Genomic DNA, 11,174 nt, shown 5'->3' on the forward strand with positions numbered 1-11,174 from the left:
GAAACTATGTGAAAGCAACATTATTAGAAGAGCAGGAAAAAAATGAGCCCACAGCGTAACTGGAGAATTCAACAATCCAATCTCCAAAGTGGACAAACCCACCAGGCATATAGTCAATGAAGACACAGCTCAACTCAGCAACACTTGGGTTCCACTGAATGTAATTGGCATCAACAGATCACTGCCTCCAGCAACAGATTACACATTCTTCCCAAGTACACGTGGACAACCACCAACACAAACCACCTTCTCAGCCATAAAACATACCTTTACTGATATAAAGACTAGAAATATTCAATATCTGCTTTCAGACCAGAGTGGAACAAATAAGAAAAAGATAACTGAAGAACTCCAAATATGTCAAGATTACACACAGACTTACAGAGAAAACATGAGTGAAAAAAGAACTCTCAAGAGAATTTTTCAATTTTGAAGTAAATGAAAATGAAAGCATTTTATGAAAATTTGTAGGACGCAGCAAAAATACTTCTTCAGGGAAAACTGATGACATGGAATGTGTATAAGAGATGAAAACAAAGATCTAGAATCAATAATCAATAATAATAAGTTGCAACCTTAGGAAACAACAAGGGAAAATACAAATTAAATCCAGCAAAAGGAGAAAAACAATAAAGAGGACAAGTCAAGTCTGTTGTACTGAAAAAAAAACTCCACAAAGAAAAATCAATAATGGAAAAAAAGTTCCTTAAAAACATCAATAAAGAGGAAAAAATAGAAGAGATGAACCTTTTCAGTTTATAATATAGATATACATGGAAATGTCACAAGAATACTCCATGTAGCTATCTTAAACAAAAATGTCATTTTTTTCTTTTACAAAATCAGAACAGGAGCTAAGAACCAGTCCTGCCTTGGGGGTGGTAGTTACCAGTGGGAGAGGGGAGAAGGTGGGGAAAGGGTGTGGGAGGGTGAATATAGTGCAAATACTGTGTACACATATGTAAATGGAAAAATGATACCTGTTGAAATTTTTCCAGGAAGGTGAGAAAGGGGGATAAATGTGAATGTTGGATAGAGTGAATTGAAATATGATATTTTTGATGTATTGTAAGAACTTTGTAAATGCCACAAGTACCCCCAACCAGCACAACAATAAAAGTGAGAAAAAAATTATATTTGCTAAAAAAGGAAAAACATCAATAAAATTGCCAGTTATTGTGCTTCTTGATTATAATCCCAGCTACTCAAGAGACAGAGATGGAAAGAACCACATTTTGAGGATAAGCTGGGTATGTTGACATGATTCCAGGTACTTGGAAGGCTGTAGGTAGGAGGATTGTAGAAACCATGAGATCCTAATTGAAAAATACCTAAAGCAAAAATGCCATGGGTGCATGATTCAAGCAAACACAAATTCTGTGGCTCTGAGTTCAAATACAAGTACCACCAAAAAAAAAAAAAAAAAAATCAGTAAAATCCTAAAGCATATTGTCAGGTTTTGAGAAAATAAAGGACAAAGGGTACAAAGTGCTAATAACACAAGTTAAAAATGGATGTCACTACAGATTCTATGCACATTAAAAGAATAGTACAGGAATACTATGAACAATTCTACGTTCACACATTCAATAGGCTAGGTAAAATGGAACAATGAAAAAGACACAATTTACACAAATTCATGTTAGAAACACTCAGTGTTTCTATTAAACATTTCTATTAAAGGAAATGAGGTCTAGGAGAGTGGCTCAAGGAGTGCTTTCCTAGTAAACATGAGGCCCTGAGTTCAAACCCCAGTGCCACAAAAAAAAAAAAAAAGATATCCAGAGAAGTCTCAATATATGCAAATCAAATACTTTGAAATAACCTGTGAGCCAAAGAAATATTCACAAGGGAAATGACAATGTATTTGTGAAAAATGTCCATATTTTTACCAATGGCTTTCTGGAAGATGTAGGGACAAGTTCTCTCCAATTCTTCCCTTTGTGGTGGCAATGTAAGCCTTGAATTTTGACCAGTCTCAGTGGCTTGGTTGGCCAATGGAACATGCAAAGGTGGCATCTGGGGACTTCAGAGGTAAGGCAGCAAGAACTCAAGCAGCTTCACTAGTTTCTGGTGGAGCACTAATTTGGGGGAAGCCAAATACCAGGTAGGACATCCAACTACCCTAGGAACTCTTTGGTGAAACGGGAATGAACAACACTGTGCAGAAGTTTTGTCAGGCCTGCTCCTTGTGTTCTTACAATAACCTAGGTCAATACTCCCTCTGATGGTGAAACCCATCCTAAGGAGAGGAACTTACCCTGGGGAAGACTGGCAGATAGACTTTACTCCTGTGCCTCCTTGCAGGGGCTATAAACTTTTATTGGTCCTAGTAGACACCTGCACCAAGTGGGTTGATGCCTTTCCATCCTAAAAGGAAAGGTCTCTAAAAGTAACTAAAGTACTCCACAAGGAGATCATTCCTATAATTGGACTTCCAATGTCTCTCCAAAGTGATAATGGACCTGCATTCACCTCCCAGATCACTCAGGCAATAACCAGAGCCCTAGGCATCACTTACTTCCTGGAGGCCTCAGGCCTCACAGCAAAGGTGGAAAGGGCAAATCAGTGTCTAAAACAGACACAGGCCAGACTCTGTTAGGAAACCTCAGAGAAATAGCTCACTCTTCTACCACTAGCCCTTATGACACTAAAAAATACACCACAACCTAAGATTCTATAAGCCCTTATGAAATCTGTATAAAAGGCCATTTTGTTTCCAATGACCTGTTAGTGGATTTAGAGGTCAAGGAATTGACAAGGTATGTAACCCAGTTAGGACAATTCCAGGAGGCCATAAAGGAACTAGGGGAAAAGACTGTCTAGTCCTCAACCAGGGGGAGCACTTCAGGTAAGGGCTGGGGATCAGATGCTCATTTACACCTGGTGGAAGTGAGCACCCTGTGGGGAGCAGATTATGAAAAGCCTATGAGAACTTGGCATAAGCACAGTTGTGCCACATCTACAGGCTGAGTGTGGCACAGTCCCAGCCACAGAAGAAAATGCAGAACAGCTGCTTTTCCTAAGTTGTTTACTTTCAGAGAGAAGGATCACAGGTTTCTCTTGTTACAATGTCATGCCCCTCCCTGAGAACTGCGCTCCACCTCATTTTGCTACTGTATATAATAGAGCTGCTGGAGGTAGAGGGGGCCATTGTGTGTCTCCATCCAAGTGCCCAGCCTACCTGCCCCCAGCTTTGTGCATGTTTGGTCTTTTGTCTAATGTCCTTTCTGCATCTCCCATTGCCTCCAGTTAGGTTTCTAAGACAAGCTTATGTGGGATGTGAGAGCACCCCAGGATCATTTGCTTCCTGAGTGGAAATGGCCATATCCAGTGATCTTGTCCATTCTTACAGCTGTAAAGGTCTGGGGAATAGATGACTACATTCACCTCTCTAGGTGAACTGCAAGCCAGAGGAAAGCTTCCCTGATGCAGAGGAACCTAAGCCTGACTATTCCCATGAGTCTCTGGATGATTTGAAATTCCTCTTCAAAAGAAAAAGACCAGAGCTTCAGCAAACAGATAGGTTATGCTAAACTCCTCTGTTTTAAACACCCTCTTTTCTGGCCACTTTTCAGTGTGTGGCTCTTGCTTGTTATTTTAGGCTGTTATGGTAGGAATTGTGTTTAGCCCCAATGATGGTATTACACTGTATAATGCTCCAATGCCTCCTCTAGCACTCTCCTGGGTCCTCACATGTTGGCCCCCCAACCACAGCCATCATCCCTGTCTCACATCCTCACAGAAAAGTAGTTGTCTAAACCCTTGACCTACTTAAAAATAAAAAGTCAATTTCACAGATAAGACACACTTGGATATGTGTAGACTCTTCCCCAAGTGGGATATGAATAGCCTATCCAATCTTTAAAAACATGGATCTCCAGGGTCAAGCACCCATTTGTGTACAGGCAAGTGGGCAAAGGATTTTGAGACACTGAGGGCCATTTAAATGCTCTCTGTCCCTTACAGTTACAGAAAAGTTTAAGGACCTTCATTCAGGGATGAATACAGGAAGGAAGGGAGAGAATACTACAGGTACTGGACAGGGAACAAGAACACTAAATCTCCAAACATTATTTTCCCTATGAAGACTCTCTAGAGTCTAGACATTATGGAATCTCAATTTTGTTTCCAATACCTAAAAAAAGGAATGCCCAGGGAGTCACTTGTTTTGAACTCAAAAGATTCCTGGGATGTAATAAGTTGATTCTGGGTACTGGTAAGTTGGGATCTAAGGCCCGAAGACCTACTGACCTCAAAAGACATTTAATCTTTTGAGAAAGTAAGACTCATTGTGCTATTCACCATGCCTAGACCCCCTAACTACCATGGCCCTGACTGGCCACAATACAATAGAGTACTGTACACCAGGAGGGGCTGTGGCAACACCAGAGGCTTGGAACATTTGGACTTGTTTCCATTCTAACTCAGTGACTTCCTCCACAGGGATGTACTTCCTATGTGGGAGTTAGGCATATCTATACCTACCTACCAATTGGACAATGATGAACCTTGGCTTACCTGTACTCTGCTATTCATTTGGTGCCCAGAAAGGGTCTCAAAACTCAACCCAATGTCCAGATGAGACTGTAAATATGGACCATACCACTGGTCCCTTTGCTGCTGGGACTGGGGGGGGGGGAAGGGGGTCACATAGGGAATCTCAGTGGGTATTGGGGGGATTGCCACTGCAACTTGGTTATAAAAAAAAAAAAACCTATTCCAGGAAATACCTGAAAGCTTACATAAGATAGCCACCACTCTCCTGAACCTCCAAATACAGATCAATTGTCTAGCAGCCATGGTACTGTAGAACAGACCTGACTTGGATATTATCACTGCCTCCCAGGATGGGACTTGTGCCATGTCAGGAAAAGAATTTTGCTTTTTCATGTTAACAAATCTGGAGAAACACAAAACAACATAAAACAAATACTGGTAAAGACCAGAGACCTAAACGAAAGACCTGCAAAAGAATGGCTCTCTTGGGAAGGAACTTAGTTGTCTGTCTTCCCTGGACCCTTGCTTGTAATGTGCTGATTTTACTTACCAGCAGTATCTTACTAACTGCCTTTCCAGGTTCTTCTCACCCAGGTGGCAAGCTGTATACTTTCAAATGCTAGCCCAGGCTCTGGAGCCCAATGAACTGGACATGACTGGAGAATGTTTCCACTATCTGTATACCTTGGTCCCAAATTCAGACAGATTTAGGATAAGAGTGTCCTGTAGGTAGAGTTGACTGCTCCTGATAAACATGGGAGAAATACACACATTAAAAAAAAAAAAAAATAGACCTTCTCTCTCTCAACAATCCCAAAAATATTTTGGGAATCTTGTCTCTCAGCAGGGAGTAGAGGTAGAGGTTTAGGGCCTACAAAGTTAATACAACGACTGGCAGGAGATATAAAATCCACACCTCCCCTTGACCTACTGAAATACCCCTTTAAGGCTTAATAGTTCTGTTCTTGTGGTCTCCTGAAGCCTACCTGTTCACTGTAGTAACCTTTTAGGTGTTTTCCCCTAATTAAAGCTTCATGAATATTACTGGTATCTCATGCATATAATTGTAACAGAGTGAATAATGGGAAGAAACATGCACAATCAGAAATCAGTTATCATCTGGCTGTCAAACAAAGCCTGACTTAAATGACATAAAAGCCAAAGAGACCCCAAACCTTAGGGCTCTTGAACTGCATGGCTCTATCCCTCAGTTTTTCCCTTGGAGATACCTTCACGTGCCACTTTCAATAAGCTTTTCCATGCACTCCTCTCTCACATCAATTCTTTGACTATGAATCTACACAATGGGCTGACATGACCAGCAAGCCCCTGATAACAAACAGAACCTGATTTAATCAAGCTTCCCACCACTGTCAAACAGGAAAAGAATGGTAGAGGAACTGAAAGTAGCCAAGTATATGTTGAACTTTGGTGAAATGTGAGTCATTTCTGGCCAGAAGAAAATTTCATTGTCCCTTCTAGCTGGGACAACAGATATCATATAGCTGCCACACTGCCTGAAGCAGACCAGAACAAAATGAAACACCATAACATAGACAACACAAACCACACTGCCTGTCCAGTTCCCTGGCCCTCAATATTGTGACATGTAATGAGACATCCACTAAGTTTTCTAGTTAGAACACCTTAAATGTCACTAGAGACCATAGAAAGTACCTCAGATTGAAACGTAGAGTGTTTAACTTTAGATTTAACTTTAGGTTCCAAATAAGTGAATGGTGAAGCACATTTCACAATTATGTTCTGTCTCAAAATACAGTTGTGAATTTGAAATGTTAAGCTTATGAAGCTATCTCTTTTTATTCTTCAGCACATATAACATACAGTTAAAGTCCATAAACATAGCCATAGCTGGCGCAAACATCAATTTTTTGTTATGCATACTTAAATAGTTAGCTAAAACAGCAGAGAAATTAAATGCAGTCTTTATTAGAGTTTAAAAATGACAGATCCTTTTGAATTATATACAACATATTAATAAAAAGTACAAACACACTCACTGAGAAACTTATATAAACAAGTTAGAAATTATGAAATTAATGCTTCTTGTTTTTATTCTTTGCATATTTTTTTCATTGACTTTTTCTTAAATATGTAATTCTAGTTCCTAAATGCTTTTTTCTAGGGGACTCCTGAGGATGTCATCACATGTTCTGTTTAGACACTCTGTTCTATGCAAACATACTCTTCAGGTTTTGCCAGGAATGACACCTCCAGTGACCATGTTTATTTGTGAACATGATCAGATACTCTCCCTACATTGACTATGCAAACAGTAGGACAAAAGAAAAGAATGAACAAAAGTTGCACAAGTTGACACCAGATGAGCTTAGACCTGACAGAGAGGGAAGAGTCCAGGAAAAACCCCACTTTTGAGAGTTGAATCACTGGCTGGATGGCTGTGGTGCTGTAAGTATGAACCACAGACAGCTAGATCCATCCAGAACCACAGAGTGAGAAGAATGGGGCCTAGGATGGAGCACTTGGTTGAGTTCTGTTAAGGAGCAGAAAAAGCAGAAGAATTCAGGGCTAGAAGATATGAGAAGGGCTGTGACTAATGAACAAAGTCAAGGAGCACATCACAAGCAGGAGCTTCGAATACGGCAATCGGCAGTATATGTGGACAACAATTTAGGTTATTAGTGGGCTTCTGAAGACATGAACTAAGACAATGTAGAGCAGTTTAAAGGACAAATGAGCAGAGAAAAAAATCTGCCAGGAAATTTAAACTTGAATAGTCTGTGCATGGGCTGACAGATATAGCATCACTGAACAACCTGTGGACAACTCGTTCCTTCAGATATACCAGGTTTTATCCATGAATCAAATTTGGCCTTCCAAAAGCTGTGTGGGACCACATTATTTTAGCAACTCCAGAAAAATTTATTAAGAGTATTGTATTAGCACCAGATAACCATTTCCATTAAAGAACATTGGAAGTGCTATTTCCAGGTTGGTCATGAAAAATTCACTACACCATCTATGAAAAAGGTAATATTTAAGCTTTCAGTGAAGTTTTTATGTCCCATGAGATGTTAGCATGCCCTCCACTCAGGTAGTATTCAAATCATGTATCAAACATGTCTTCCCCTTGTCATGGCATCAGAAAAAACAGAGATTAGTTCCAGAATGATGGCACACAGTCATAATCCTAGATACTCTGGAGTAAGAGATAGGAAGATTGTGGGTCAAGGCAAGCAGGAGTAAAAATGTTAGCAAGACTTTATCTCAAAAAACAAGCTGGGTGTGATGGATCACACTTATAATTCCATCAGCAAAGAAGGTAGAGGCAGTAGGATTATGTTGCCCGAGGCAAAAACACAAGACCCTTCCTGAAAAATAACTAAATGAAAAAGGGTGGAGGCACAGCTCAAGTGTAGAGCACATGTCTAATAAGCACAAGGTGTTCAAACCTAAATACTGTACTCCCCACCAAACAAAGTCCAGAGACAAATGTGTACTCAACACAGATGTTTTTAGCATCTTAAAATATGCCTATGGCTGGTGAAGTTCTCAAGTGGTAGAGTGACTGCCTAGCACAAGTATACAGCCCTGATTTCAAAGCCAAGTACTGACAAAGAAAAAAAATGTAAAGAACCTGCCTATGTCTACATGCCAACTCTATCTTATTTATCTGCATGACCCTGAAGCTGTTTCACTCATTTCTATAATTCCATTTGTTTTACAGAATTCACAGAGCTCATAAAATACTATGTAAAGTGAAGAATAAACAAACTACTCACCAGAAATTGGTTCATTTTTTATTTCACTTAGAAGCACATTCTGGAGGTATAATTGAGAGAATAGCAGACTGATGAGTCAACAGGCAATGTTTGGTCCAGATTCTTCAGCTCAAACCCCTACACATTAGCTGAAAATAATGACAAAATAAAAATCCTCTATATATGAGAATAATCCCTTACACAAGAAAAGGCAACAAAGACACCAATGAAGATGTACCTGTTAGGGTGAACAAAAAAAAGCCATGTTAGAACTGGACCACCCCCCCTCTTGAAAGTGACTTACTGCAAGCAAGGAGGCCTGGGTTCAAACCCCAGTCCCATTTTTAAAAAAGAGAAAAAACATTAAAAAAATATTATGTCTTCACTAAAAATGTATCTGGAGCCCCCAGCACAACAATAAAGAAATAAACAATGGAAAAAACGTACTGTTCATAAAAAATGCACCTGGCAGCTGGATGTGGTGGTACATGTCTTCAATCCCAGCTATACAGGAAGCTGAGGTAGAAGGAAGATCATGGTCTTATAAAATGAGCTTAGGTTGGGTCTTTTATGTCAAAGGATTTAACCAGTAACTACTGTTGCTACAAATGTTAGTCTCACTAACTCATTTCCTCTAGCCTCACTTCATGGACTCTGTTGAATTTGATAAAAGTTACTCTTTATTTTCCCTAGCCAGCCAAGTTCCTGTTTCCATTACATGCCCTAGTTCTGAAACTGATAACCTAATGATACTGGACTGCACTGCTGTTCCCAGGATTCTTGTTCTGGCTCAGTTGGTATTGAAGATGCAGGACAAGTAGTTAAGAGTTAAAGCAAGTTCACACCAGAGCAGGAGTTAAGAGTAAAGACCATGGTCTGCTTTCCCCAGGCAAATGCAAGCCCTAATTGAGTGCTGGGGCATGGCTTAAGAGCTAAAGCTGCTTGTTTCAAGGCCCTGAGTTCAAATCCCATTATGGTTAAACAAACAAACGGTTATGGTAAAAAGACAAACTCTGAAAAATTAACTATAAGCAAAAAGGGCTGGGGATCAGCTCAAGGGTGCAGTGCTTGCGAGGCCCTGCCGCCAAACTCCAGTACTGCCAAAAAGAAAGAAAAAATAAAATCGCTTGGGGTATAGGAGGAAATAATTACTTCCCCACAGGACTCCAGAAGTGCATTCCGCTGTAATTCCTCCTCTTTTCATGGAGACATGCATGCTGAAACTCAAAACTTTTGCTGATGCTGGTGCATAACAAATGTACATTGCACTCGGGGACACCTTCCCCATGAAGGTTCCAAGGTGGTTCCTCCACAGACCCATAAGACAATGATCTGCACTATGCCACTCGATGTGCCCTGGCCAAGAGGACGCCACTAGATGTGATATGACCAAGTGAGGAAAGGCTTTGCTCCAACGTGCGCTTTCCTGGCTGCACTCACACTGCAGACAGAGGGCAAGCAGTCACACACATGGTAAATGCACTTTTCCTCCCAAGCAGTCTAGGCTTACCCCGCCACCTGTATCACAGACCCACGGGACCACCACCTGAGGTTCTGACAACACATCGTCAGCGTGACCAGTCCTGCACCCCAGGGTCCTGAAGGTTGGTTTCTCTCTCACCCTTGCACAGACCTTCAGAAATTCCGTGGAAGAACTTATTGCCCACCACAGCTTCCCCAGAGCCGCGTCCCGGAAATTCCGGAGGAAACTGTTGTGGCGGGGCAGCGCCTGCGCAGAGGAATCCTAGAAAAGCTCCTGAGGATGCTGGTGACTGGCCTGGGAGAGACTACATTTCCCACAAGTCTTTGCGTAGCTCCTTTAAGTGCAAGGGGATACTTCATTTCCCTCTGGTCATATTGCAAATAGACCAGGTAAAATGGTTTAGGATTGGTTCCTACACATGTGATAGCCCTCTTCTTTATAAAATCCTGCTTTCACAATTGAGCACATTGTGGGATAGTTTAAACTTTTAGTTTAAATATATTGCATCATCACGGTGGGCCAAGCCTGTAATCCTACCTAATCCAGATAAGGATAATACCTACCTAATAAGATAAGGATCATGGCTGGAGGCCAGCCAGGGAAATAATTCTAGACCTCCATCTTGACCAGTGCCCGGGCATAGTGGCACATACCTGTCATCACAGCTAAACAAGGAAGCATAAATTAGGAGGATCACAGTCCAAGTCGTAGGCAGAAACAGAGACTCTATCTATAAAATAACCAGAGCAAAAAGGGCTGGCAGCCTGGCTCAAGTGCTAGCAAGTGTGAGACCCTGAGTTCACCTCCTAATCCCACCAAAGAAAGAAAAAAGAGAAAAAAAATAAAGAATTCTGCAGGAAACTAAAAGCTTACACATATTCAGCAGGGTCATTCATTATTAGCCTGATCTTCAGTGCTTATTCACACAATAGTAATAAGTTCTCCAAATTAAAAGATTTATTTTATTTTGAATTCATGAAAAGCAAAATTAATTTGTGTTAAAAGGCATGCTAAAGTATCAAAGGACAGTGTCTAATCCAGTGAATGGACTATCTTGTACAAAGAGACTTCCTTCTTTTGCAGAGCCCTCAAATTCACAACTTATTTAAAGTAGGTAGGATAGTTGTTATAGCAAACTGTTTAACATGACTTCAGGTCAAATCGTCTCTCTCTCTCTTTTTTTAACCCTACATTAAAACTCTAACAAAGTACGGAATTGATTAAGAATATTCCCTCAGAGGGATAAAGTTGAGAAGCGTAACTTTTATTAATTTTTGAATGGCCTAAAATTTCAGAGTTGATAACAAATAAAACCATACTACTATTTGATACAGGTTTTAAATGTCATCTATATGTCATTCACTTTATGCATCACACTTAAACTTGTGGCAGCTTTCTTCTTTTGCTCCAGATCAAACTGAACTATGTATATAACACTCTGTAAAAAC

At 40.5% G+C, this 11,174-nt stretch overlaps 1 protein-coding gene across 7 annotated transcripts in view; it reads right to left on the reverse strand.

Annotated features, from left to right (window-relative positions):
* LOC109677862 (uncharacterized) overlaps positions 1-10,010 on the reverse strand; it is a 52,318-nt gene extending 42,308 nt beyond the window's left edge. For 3 of the 7 annotated variants that reach the window (XR_012445345.1, XM_074065533.1, XM_074065538.1), the window contains exons 1-2: positions 9,754-9,946; positions 8,265-8,392 (exon numbers count right to left, since the gene is read on the reverse strand). The gene's annotated coding sequence lies outside the window, so the exon portion shown is untranslated. Of the gene's footprint in view, positions 1-5,050; positions 5,246-8,264; positions 8,393-9,753 lie in introns of all 7 variants that reach the window. The other 4 variants (XM_074065537.1, XM_074065534.1, XM_074065535.1 and 1 more) reach the window with 4 other exon arrangements.
* Between the last annotated feature and the right edge of the window lie 1,164 nt (positions 10,011-11,174).

The sequence above is a fragment of the Castor canadensis genome, chromosome 2 (genome assembly GCF_047511655.1).
Source record: "Castor canadensis chromosome 2, mCasCan1.hap1v2, whole genome shotgun sequence".
Classification (NCBI taxonomy): Eukaryota; Metazoa; Chordata; class Mammalia; order Rodentia; family Castoridae; genus Castor; species Castor canadensis.